This window comes from Mesocricetus auratus, unplaced genomic scaffold (assembly GCF_017639785.1).
Source record: "Mesocricetus auratus isolate SY011 unplaced genomic scaffold, BCM_Maur_2.0 Super-Scaffold_100015, whole genome shotgun sequence".
Classification (NCBI taxonomy): Eukaryota; Metazoa; Chordata; class Mammalia; order Rodentia; family Cricetidae; genus Mesocricetus; species Mesocricetus auratus.
In genome coordinates, this window is record NW_024429198.1 from 17,177,034 (window position 1) to 17,189,515 (window position 12,482).

Sequence of the window (12,482 nt, forward strand, 5' to 3'; positions counted from 1 at the left end):
GATATTCACTAACCCTACATCTGACAGAGGGCTAATCTCCAAAATTTACAAAGAACTCAAGAAACAAGTCTCCAAAACACCAAAGGATCCACTTGAAAGGTGGGGTACAGAGCTAAATAGAGAATTCTCAGTAGAGGAGGCTAAAATGGCCAAGAGACACTTAAGAAAGTGCTCAACATCCTTAGCCATCAGGGAAATGCAAATCAAAACAACTCTGAGATACCATCTTACTCCTGTCAGAATGGCTAGAATCAAAAACACCGAAGACAATTTATGCTGGAGAGGATGTGGAGAGAGAGGATCACTCCTCCATTGCTGGTGGGAATGCCGACTCATACAGCCTCTTTGGAAATCAGTATGGAGATTCCTCAGGAAAATGGGAATTAATCTACCACTAGACCCAGCAATTCCACTCTTAGGCATTTATCCAAATGAGGCAGGTTCATACAACAAGGGCATCTGCTCCACTATGTTCATAGCAGCATTGTTTGTAATAGCCAGAACCTGGAAGCAACCTAGATGCCCCTCAACTGAAGAGTGGATAGAGAAAATGTGGTACATTTACACAATGGAGTATTACTCAGCAGAAAAAAACAATGGAATCTTGAAATTCGCAGGGAAATGGATAGCACTGGAAGAAACCATCCTGAGTGAGGTAACCCAGTCGCAAAAAGACAAACATGGTATGTACTCACTCATATATGGATTTTAAATATGGATCAGGATAGTGCCAGTCTGCACTTCCACAGATAGAGAGTCTGGGAAACAGGAAAGAACCTAAAAGATATGCATATATGCATAGTACCCAAGAGAAGAGGATGGAGACAAGATCCTCTGAATGGATGGGGAACAGGGCGAGGGGGGTAGTGGGACCTGGGAAGAGTAGAGGGGTAAAGAGGAAGGGAGTTGGTCATGGGGGAACAGGAAGTTGAGGGGGTGGGGGTAAAATAGGGGAAGAGGGAATCATAGGATCGAAGACAGATCAGGCACCAGAGTGACCTCGAGTGATCTAAAGGTATAACATCAATTGGCAAGCTAAGCAATAGTGGAAGGACCACCTCGAATGCCCATTCCTGATAATGAACTTGATGTCTATAACTATCCGGGAGCCTTCATCCTGGGACTGATGGAAGCAGAGGCAAACACACAACTAAGCACTGAACTGAACCCAAGGAACCCAGTGACAGAGAGAGAGGAGTGATGAGCAAATTGGCAAGGAATGGGCTGGCAAAACCAGCAGAGACGGCTGATCTGAACAGGGGAGTGCTCTTGGACCCCAGACCGACAGTGGGGAGGCCAGAATGGGACTGATCTGGACCCCCAAATGTGAGTGTCAGTGAGAAGGCCTGGGCAACCTATGGGGCTCTGAGCTGTGGATCAGTGTCTATCCCTGGTATACAATCTGTCTTCATGTGCCTATGGCACAAAGAGAGATGCTCTCTCAGCCTGGACTCTTAGGGGAGTGCCTTGACCCTACCAAGAGTGAAATGATAGACTCTAGACATCCCCTATGTGGAGGGATTTGGCAATAGGGTGGGAGGGAGGGTGGAAGGGGAGTGCGGGAGGAGGGGAGGGAGAGGGAACTGGGATTGACATGTGAAACAAGCTATTTAAAATTAAAACAAAAAATGATTAAAAAAAAAACACTCAGTTTCACCTGCATGTGTACATAATATCCTAAGTATTTTTGTCATTTTTAGTTTCTGTAAAGATTTACCAACTCTTTTGAAAATAAAATCAAATGTATAGATAAAAAAAAAAAAACTTCCTGCTCCCTCATGTCCTCCTCTCCTCTTCTCTCCTTCCCCTCACATTTCCCCAGCTCCCTCTCCCATCCACTCACGTTCCCAGTCCACTCTGGAGATCCAATCCCATTCCCCATCTCTGGGGTACCAAATTGATCAAAGACCTCAACATAAATCCAGCCACACTGAACATCTTAGAAGAGAAAGTGGGAGGAACCACTGGACAGATTGTTACAGAAGACCGCTTCCTGAACATAACACCAGTAGCACACTGGTTATTAGATTGACAACTAATAAATAGGACCTCCTAAAACTGAGAAGCTTCTGTAAGGCAAAGGACACAGTCAATGAGACAAAAAGGCAGCCCACAGTATGGGAAGCGATATTCACTACAACACATCTGACAGAGGATTGATCTCCAAAATTTACAAAGGACTCAAGAAGCAAATCACCAAAACACAAAAGGATCCAATTAAAAAGTGGGCTACAGAACTAAATAGAGAGTTCTCAATAGAGGAGTCTGTAATGTTTGAGAGATAGTTAAGAAAGTAATCAACATACTTAACCATCAGGGAAATGCAAATCAAATCAACTCTAACATACAATCTCAGTCCTGTCAGAATGACTAAAATCAAAAACACTAATAACAGTTTATGCTGGAGCAGATGTGGAGTGAAGGGAACACCCCTTCACTGCTGGTGGTAGTGCCAACTTGTACAACCACTTTGGAAATCAGTATGGAGATTCCTCAGGAAAATGGGAATCAGTCCACTATAAGCTCCAGCAATCCCACTCTCATGCATATACCCAAAAGATATGCATTCATACAACAAGGGCATCTGTTCCATTATGTTCATAGAAGCATTATTTGTAATACGCAGAACCTGGAAGCCACCTAGATGACCCTCAACCAAAGGGTGGATAGAAAAATGTGGTACATTTACACAATGAAGTACTACTCATTGGACAAAAATAATGGAATTCTGAAATTTGCAGGCAAATAGATGGCACTAGAAGAAACTATCCTGAGTGAGGTAACCCAGTCACAAAAAGACAAGCATGGTAGGTACTCACTCATACATGGATTTTAGACATGAAGGCGTGGAGTACCAGAGTAAAATCCCACCACCAGAGAGTCTGATAAACAGGGAGGACCCACATTCATTCTTTATAAAACAGCCATTGGGATGGGGTGAGATTCTATATACTTTATTGTGATTTTGATATTCACTTGTTTCAATGGCTAATAATACAGAGAGCTTTTATGCACTTTTGTTTAAATTTAACTCTGTTGTCTATATACCTATCTATCTTTCTACCTATTTCTTTTTCTTTTTTTTAAATGTCTCCTCATATAATGAGGCCCATTGTATTTAGATAATTTTGGGTTTCAATATTTACAGTGTTTTCATAGCTATCTGGGTATTAAGGAAGGAGTAGCTCTTGGTTAGTGTTGACAAGAATGTAAATTAGTAGAGGCATTATAGAAAACAGCATGGTGTCTCCTCAATTAAACTAAAATTAGATCAATCATGTTGTCCAACTGTCCCAATTCTGGGATTTATATTGAAAGGACATAAAATTAGCATATCAAAGAGATGACTATATCCCTATATTATTTCAGTAATATTTGTTCTTATTGTCTGAGATATGGAATCAAGAAGATACCCATTAATGGATAAGTAGATAAAGAAAATGTAATATAGTTATATGACAGGACATTATTTAATCTAAAATTGATTTAATCTATATTTCATGCAGCAAATAACATTGTATTTGTTAAAGAAATACATAAAGAAACAAACCTTGGGTTCTCTGTCAGATGTGCAAGACAAGAAAAGAAGTTGGAGCACATATTGTGGTGTTACTATTAGTGCATGATAGAATGTGGCTATTCAGATAGAAAATGATTAAGCACAATAAACAAAAGCAAGTTGTGGAAAAATAAGTTTTATTTGGCTTCCCCTTCCTCATTGTGTCCCATCATTGAAGGAAGCCGGGGCAGGGCCTCAAAGAGGTCAGGAACTGATACAGAAGCCATGGAGGACTGGCTTGTTCTATATGTATTAGTTTCTCAGCCTCCTTTATTTTGGATCCAGAATCACCATCCCAGTGTTAGTCCTGCTCACAATAGGATGGTCCCTCCCATATCAATCACTAATTTAGAGAATTATAAAGGTTTGTCTGTAACCTGATCCTACAGAGGCATGTTCTGAGTTGTGGTTTCTTCATCTTCAGTGATTCCAGCTTGCATTAAGTTGACAAAAATTTAACCAGCACTGTCTCACGAAATCAAACATAATATAAGTCTAATCTTCTGCCCAAAGGTTAGGGCATTATAATTCAAAATAGCAAGACTCAAGTATTAGTTGAAAAAAATTAAGATAAATTTCTTCAAACATACATAGATCATAAGAAGATAGAAACATGAATTACCCTGTTTGGCCTGTACATATCCATGTATTGTAAGCCATAATGTACCTCATGAATAGGTACATTATTACATGTTGGCCAAAATAGTAAAAATATTTCAGCAGAAGGCATTGAAAATACATCTGTTTGGGCATTCTGTGTTTAATTCATACTGAAAAACTCTAACTTTGACACATGTTTCTTTCACAGGAAATAATAATGAAAGGCAGGCCACAGCTCAGTGAGTAAGGTGCTTGTCATCTGAGTGTGAGAATGCTCACTTCAGACAACCTGTGTATGCTTGGACATGGTGGAATGTGTATAATACAAAGACGACTCCTCTAAAATGGGAGGCAGGGTCAGGAAGCTTAAACCTGACTCCCATGTGTTAGGCCATTCTCAAACAAGTTGAACAGAAACAAACAACATCCAACATTGTCTTCTGGTTGCTACACAGGGTACCATGTTCTGTGTGCACTTTCAAGTATACACATATACAAACACACTTCATAAGCACCTGACACTGGCTAATGAGACAATAATGGGCTTTTAAAAGAAAAAATATCACTTCTCACTCCCTAGAAAAGTGTTCATTCTTCCTCTTTCTGGTCTTGAACATGTGTTATTTGCTCCATAAAAATATTATAGAGCTTCAATGGCAGATTTGTTCTCTAGAATAATAAATAAGGACAAGTCCTCGGGGAGTAGTCCACATTCTTCACAACCTGTCCAAGAACTCTGCATTGTAAACCCCAAGGAACTAAGGGACAACCAAAGGGTACTTTAGGATGTCCTGGATCACCAGATGTATGACCTAGAGCAGGGGTTGTCAAGCTAGTGGCAGCAACCTCCTGAGAAGCTTCTATTTCCAAAGATATTTACATTTAGATACATAGTAGTAGCAAAATTGCAGTTAGGAAGTAGTAAGGGAATTAATTTTATGGTGGATGGTCACCACAACCTGTATTAAAGGGTAGCAGCATTGTGACGTTCAAAGTAATATGTAGCATAGGGTCCAGGCATCACTTAGTGTGGGCTTGCAATTCCTGCGGAGCTGTGTAACTGCTTATCTTGAACCTCACATATTGAGATATTGATTCCACTCTTGTGGTGTCCATGCACCTGTTTATTCTTTAAGAGGAAAATTGGATAGTGACATTGACTGTTGATAGAGGAAAACTGGATAGAAACATTGATTGTTGATAGAATTTGAGATGCTTGTTACTAAACTACTCTGTGTTCAAACAAAGAACAAGAAAATAAACAGCTTAAGGGGAAATTCTATATTGGCCTTTAATCCTTACCATATATCTTTAGAGATACTTGTTAATAAACTACTCTGTGTTCAAATAAACACGTAAATAGATAGCATAAGAGGACATTCTATAGTGGCCTTTAATACTTACATCTTAATTGAAGTAAGATTCAGGTGATTACAGCAGAAAATATCTCAGATTCATGTACATCTATGCACAGAGGAAAGGTCAATTTTAAGAATGCAGTATTAGAAACTTTTCGTGGGAAATGGAGTAATAATTTAGAAAAAATTTAGAAATCCGAGGCTGTCATGTGAAGACTATGCAGTGCCCGATGTGAGGGAAAGGGCAGGGTAGCATCTAGAGAGTGTGACTGCAGATGCTGGGATCCAGAGCAGAGGATTGGGAAAGGTGGCCTTCTGATCAGACTTCCCAAGACATTTCCCTAAATGAGAACTTAGAAATACACATTAGACTTTAAGTGAATATCTGTATTTTATCTACTATATGCATTTTTGAAAAGTATGACAACTTACATAGACTTTAGTAAGTCACACTAGAGTCATTCTCATTTATTTCCAGTTTGCTAATTATTTACTTATTTTTATTGAAAAGAGTTTTTTATTCCATAAAATATATACTGATTATGATTCCCTCTTCCCCCCTCCCCACCTCTGCCTACCCTCCATCTCCTCATCCTCCTTATCTTCACATCCTTCCCAACCTCCGCACATCTGCACAACCCAAAATCATACTTCCTTTCTTTCTCTCCTATTAGGAAACTAACATATCTAAAAATTAACATTTTATGTATTCTAAAATATAATCGGATTGGCCAATATTCTCAGTCAGCCTTTTCAGGTGCCCATCACCCAGAGTACCTGACAATGTGCAGACGGAGACTTTTACTCCAATGGGTTAGTTATATTATGTCTTTCCAGGGGAGCTCTATCACATCAAGAAATATAACTTCATTTAAATGTATTTACATACATATACATGCAAACAAATATTTGTGTGTGTATGTAGTGCAATGATATAGCATAAAATAGCATTTCCAGATGACTTGTTAATCACTTCTGTTGTCTTTTTTCTCCCTGCGTCTTCCCAGTATTGTGCTCCCTCTCCCAACTCCACATTTCCCTCATTTTCTCCTTCATAGTACCTGTGTCCTACTATTCTCCTTTACCTCCAGATTTTAGGATTTATTTTTTTATATGACTGAATACCGTTCTACCACATATATATGCATCCCACATCTTCATTATCCATTCATTGTTTGAAGGTCATTTAGGTTCAATATGCTATTCATAGTACTTTGAAGTGTTCAGTTTGTTATTGTCATTCAGCTAACTAGAGTGGAGTAGAATTATCAGAGCTTTTTCATATCCAAGCAGTACTTGATACGTGCTGGGCAATGTCTCCCTGTGCCTCATTATTGCCATTCTGTCCAGCTTCTGTTAACAACCCTTCTACATTCTGTTTCTAGACAATAGACTGCACATGAGTAATGATGCTTGACATTTATCTATATGCTTGCTTTATTCAACCGAGTATTCTTTAAACATCCATAGTACTGCTAACACCAGGATCCCTGTCTGATTAATATTCCATAATTTAAACACACTGCATTTCATTACACCTTTAGTAGCTGTTTGATACTTAAGATACATTTTGTGTATCGGCTACTGTGAACATTGCAACAATAAATACAGGATTATAGAAATCTGATGGAAGACAGAATGGCACTGACAACAAACTTTTCCCCAAGCATTCATATAAGAACTGAGAATAACAGATGCTTTAGGTACTACTGTATGAGGTTGTGAGCAGACAACTCAGGTGCTATAGCTTTTTTTTCTTATTACATAGCTAGCTGCAGTGACATACTTATGTTTGTGTACTTTGTTACACAGTAATATAAGCTAATGTTGTTATACTCATTCATATCTAGAGGTAACATGATTAACATAAAATGCCCTTCTTGAAAATCCCCAATAATAAAGAGTTTAAATTCCCTGTTGTGCTTCACACAAAACTCATTTTAAAAATTAGTCATTAATCATTTTCCAATAAATAATGCTTGCAGATAATCTCATTAAAAACAAGGAAATCTTGTTAAAGTAAGCATCAAGTGGAACTTCAATAATTTTAAAATAAATGTAAACATCAAATATTGAACATACCTTAAAGACAAGATTTACAAATAGAATAACTCTGCTTGGAAAGCCAGGCATTTTATATAGCTTAATGAGAATATGATGAAGAAAGATATTTATCTGTTGAATTATAAAACATACTTCAATATTTAACTTGTCATATGATACCATTAGAGAAACTGTGGTCCTATTTGGTCTGCCCTTTATATGAAGCAGCTCTTCGAGGATCTTATCATATGTCTTGAGCAGTTCAATTATGTACTGATAGTGCTGACAAATATATACATGTTTGTGTGTGTGTGTATGTGTGTGTGTGTGTGTGCGCGTGAGCATTTGTCATAGACACCATACACTATAGTAAAAATACATTTTAAAAATATTTAAAATTAAAGTTAAGAGGTTTTTCAATTTATTTAAAAATAATGTAATACACAAATAACAGTCACTTTGGTTTCAAAAGTGGTATTTGATGGGATGTAACAGAAATCAGAAGTTCATTTTATTTGACTTTATATAATTTCCTCACTTTGAGAATCAAAGGAACTAACTGAAGTGGTCAATGAGATGCTAAATGCAAATATGCTGGATTTTCTCAAGTTCCTAAGCAGGAATCAGATATGTATCTCACCCCAGCCATAGTAGAATACAGGATCAAACAATATGCATATATTCTCCTAGATCATATAGATTAGAAAACAGAAAGGACTTTAGAAACAAGTTAACATAGTATTTTAACTGACAGAAGGGAGTTCATGCTTCTAATTGTCAGAGATAACTCCCAGTCTGTGGAGATGCTTTTCTCTCACATATATAGTGAAGTATTGCTACCTAACTTGTGTTGCAAGGATTAAATACATTGGAGTGGATGAAACACCATGCATAGCATTTTGTGTTTTACAGTCCTGGTGTCCAATAACATCCCTCCTTACCTCACTAAAAATTAACTCTTATCATCATGATGTGTGTTAATCACCATTTATCAAATTGGAAACAGTATTTTTAATATATGTCTGTTATATGTCATGTAAATTTATTAATCATACTCCATGTCTCATTAATCTAAATGTAACACATACATGTTAGGTACATTGTAGTGACTGGTGAATATGTATTTTAATGCTTTAATCACAGATAAAATGTTGAACAATTTATTATACCTATTTGAAATTAGTAGTATTGTTTTATAGAACTAGATATTTGGTTTAATGTATTCTAACAGTAAGGTGCAACTTCTAAATCTTCCTTCTTTTCAACGGTTTGCATTAATCTTATTATTTATAGTGTTGGCATCCTATCCTTGTCACATAGGTTGTTACCAACTTTACAGATATTCAATGGGAATCATATTATCTAGTTTTCTTCATTTCAGAAAATATAAAAGACAGAGGCTGTAGAATTTTTCTCAGTGCCTATATAGCAACCAATTCATGATTCCACTGCACACACAGCCTGCCCAACCTCAAACCCCTCATATGTTCTCATCCAACAGTTCATTCATTATTTTCTTATAAGAAAGTAAAGCAAGCTGTCTGTTCTTACTGTTATTTATTTTTTCTAAGAAAACTCTCAGGTCAATTTTCTAAATTCAAAAAACAAATATTACTTATAAAGAACAATATCCTGTACATTTATCTGAAAGTCCACAGGAGCTAAACTGTAATATTTGACAAGACATACTGACATTTTAAAGGAGTTACATATTCAATAAAACATATATAATACTAAAGTTTATGATCAAAGAAAGAAAACATGTGACTGTGTAGTGACAAAATGTGTTGTTGAAGGTAGTTATATAAAGAACTTCCTGGGTGACTAGCCCAAAATACAGGCATGAACATTGTCATTTTGAGTTGGTCTTAACAATTGGAAAAGTCTGACTTGATTAACGGGGAATGTGGCTGCAGACAAGAGCTCTGAGTTTGAGAAAATGACAGCAGTTAAATGTGACCCAAGACATCATCACACATTATTTTATTGAAAGGAAGGAAAAGCATATTTTTGCAACTCAAACTGGTAAAATTTGAAAAAAAATATTTAAATAAAAATTTATTTCCATTTACTAATTATTCAATGATTAAACTGTGGGTATTTTCACACCAGCTACCTTAAAAATTTATCATCCCATTTTGTGTGTTTTCTATCAATATTCCATACTTAGACACAGGTGTAGTCCAATATATTTTCATGATAAGATGCAATTTATTTTTGAATACCATGCATAAACTACAGAGCAATTTTGGGGAAACAAAGGATACAAACATATCAATGACAGATTTTTTCGCCCTTACAACTTGGGAATTGGAAACATGGAGAATATTCTAACATAATCTCAGGTTTTTGAAGTCTTCCTTGCATCCTAGTCAAATTCTTATGGCTCTACATCAATTCATATGACTTCGATACATCTTGCAGAAGTAAAGATAAAGCCTTCACAGTTCAGCAAATCATAGTCAAGCATAAAATAAAATTTTACCATGCATAAATGGTAAGTGTATTTTACTTAGAAAAGAAGGAGGAATAGTTCACATAGTACAAGACGTTGTCTCTCTGCTTCAGAGAGTGAAGACTTATAAAGCAGAGGGCTTTCTGGATTGCCTCTTAGTAAAGAAATCAAGAGGAAACTATGTGTAGGTATCATTGCCGGGAGGAACACTAAGTATGAAGTCACAAAGCAGATGACATGACCAGAGTGAGCAGACTAACTCAGTCACTAATGCGTATTGGGGGTCATTGCTGTGTTGACGAGTCAGGCACCTCATCAAAGACTATTTAAGTCAGACGGTGACACAATTAAGTCTTCATCCACTCACAACAATTTTTCTCCCTTCAAAGCTTGCATCCACCTCCAGAACTGAGATTTTATTTTAGGGTAGTTGTTTCCAAATATTTTCTGTGATATTAGAGCCATTTCTATCTTCATTCAAAATTCCTTAATAATTCTTAGCTATTTATGCACTTAAGTCTGGGCTCTTGAATATACAAATGAGAATTTTCATTATCCCACAATTATTAATAAAATGGACATCAAATAAGCAAGCATTTCAAATGACTTTCCATTTCTTTAAAAACTCTTTCATGCTTACATATGATTATACCAAATATAGACCAATACATATTCATGATAAAATACAATTGCTATACCAGGCGTAAACTACAGACCATTTTTGAAGAACCAAATGATACAAACTATCAATGACAGATTTTTGTTCTTACACAATGATTAAGATATTTTGACAAAAAATAGTTGTTTCAATTTTATAGATCTGATTTTTAGTTACAATATATGATATGTGTTGTGAAATTATTTATGCAACACTCATTCTAACAAAGTAGCTTCCTTGATTGCCTTTGTTGGAAACATAAATAATATATTACTGGGATTCTATGAAAGCATGAGTTATAGATGAGATTCAAGTTTCTCTAATCAATGCACATAGTGAGATCACTTGGGTTGATTTTGGGTGACATTTTATTTGTAATAGTTCACAGACAAGGTGATTTCAGAACAGCACTTGTGGTTAGGATTGAACCATCTCAATTTGTAGCCCCAGTTCTCTGGTATCAATTCCTCTAATGTGTTGGTTCCACTGAAAATTCAGTGACCTATATGTGTAAGAAAATAATTCTTTCTTAACTACTCTAACTGGATGTATTTATTCTGCAAATGAAATATCTACCTAGCTAAAGCAAAATATAAACAGTGAAATTGTAGTAGAAATGAAAGGAGACATCAGGCACACATGCAAATTGAAGGATAGTAATGTCTTGACATAAGTGTCCTAGTATGTTTTCATTTGCTATAGTAAACACCAGGACTGAAATAACTAGGGAGGAAAGGGTTTATTTTATCTCTTACTGCTTAGTCATAATCACTCTGAGAAGAGCTCAGGACAGGAGTTTAAGGCAGGACTTAAAGGCAGAAACCACATAGGAATTCTTGTTGACTGAGTTGCCTGGCTCATGCTTAGTTATCTTTCTGGTATATACACTGTCCATGTGCTAAATATGGTGCCATCCACAGTGGACTGAGACATCATAAACCATCCATCAATCAATATTTTTTGACAGACCTGAACACTGGACAACTTCTTAGACAACATTTGTCAACTGTGTTTAGTCTTCAAAAGTGACTTTAGTGTCTGTCAAGCTGGCAATAAAAACTAACAAGGACAGTAAAAAATCTGATAAGTGGATAAATTCAAGCATAGACATGGACATTGATTTGAAAGGTAGAATCTGAAAAAAGGTATAGTTTGAATTTTAATATGAAACAGGTTACGTACAAACTTATTATTAAAAGTCATCTATTTAGGCAAATGACATACAATTCAGCCTTGTGCATTTGACACAAAATTTTGACGCAAAATTGTGACACAAAATGCACTAGAGTCATCAAGAAGAAATGCCATACAAATAATAAGGTAGATTTAATAGAACATATATACATTTATACAAAGGTTGAAATAAATGCATTATTCAACTATTAGCTACATATTTAGCAAATAAATATTATGTAGTCATGCATTACATAGGAAGGTTGATGGTAAACTGAACTACAATAACGTGTGAAAGGATACTTATTTACTTAGCACAGGAATTTCAATAAATATGCTTAGGTGCTAGGAGACTGAACACAGGCCAAAATCATGTCAGAGACTGATAACCATGATCAATGTGGCTACTATAAAAAATTTGATGTCTTGGGATCCTGTTCTACTACAATGGTCTGTCTTTATAAATACTTCAGATGAAGCTCAATTATTTTCATATCTCAAGAACAAAAACAAATTGAGACCACTAACTTCAGGATGCAGTCATCAATTCATTAAATATGAAGTCACTCTATACAATAAAGTAATTTTTATCTAATAGATAATTTATTTATGTTATTATGTATCTTTTGCCAATTC

General features: G+C 36.1%; 1 protein-coding gene across 1 annotated transcript in view; it reads left to right on the forward strand.

Moving 5' to 3' along the window:
* The window catches only part of Cdh18 (cadherin 18), a 796,302-nt gene that overhangs the window by 357,885 nt on the left and 425,935 nt on the right, over nt 1-12,482 (forward strand). The window lies entirely within an intron of this gene.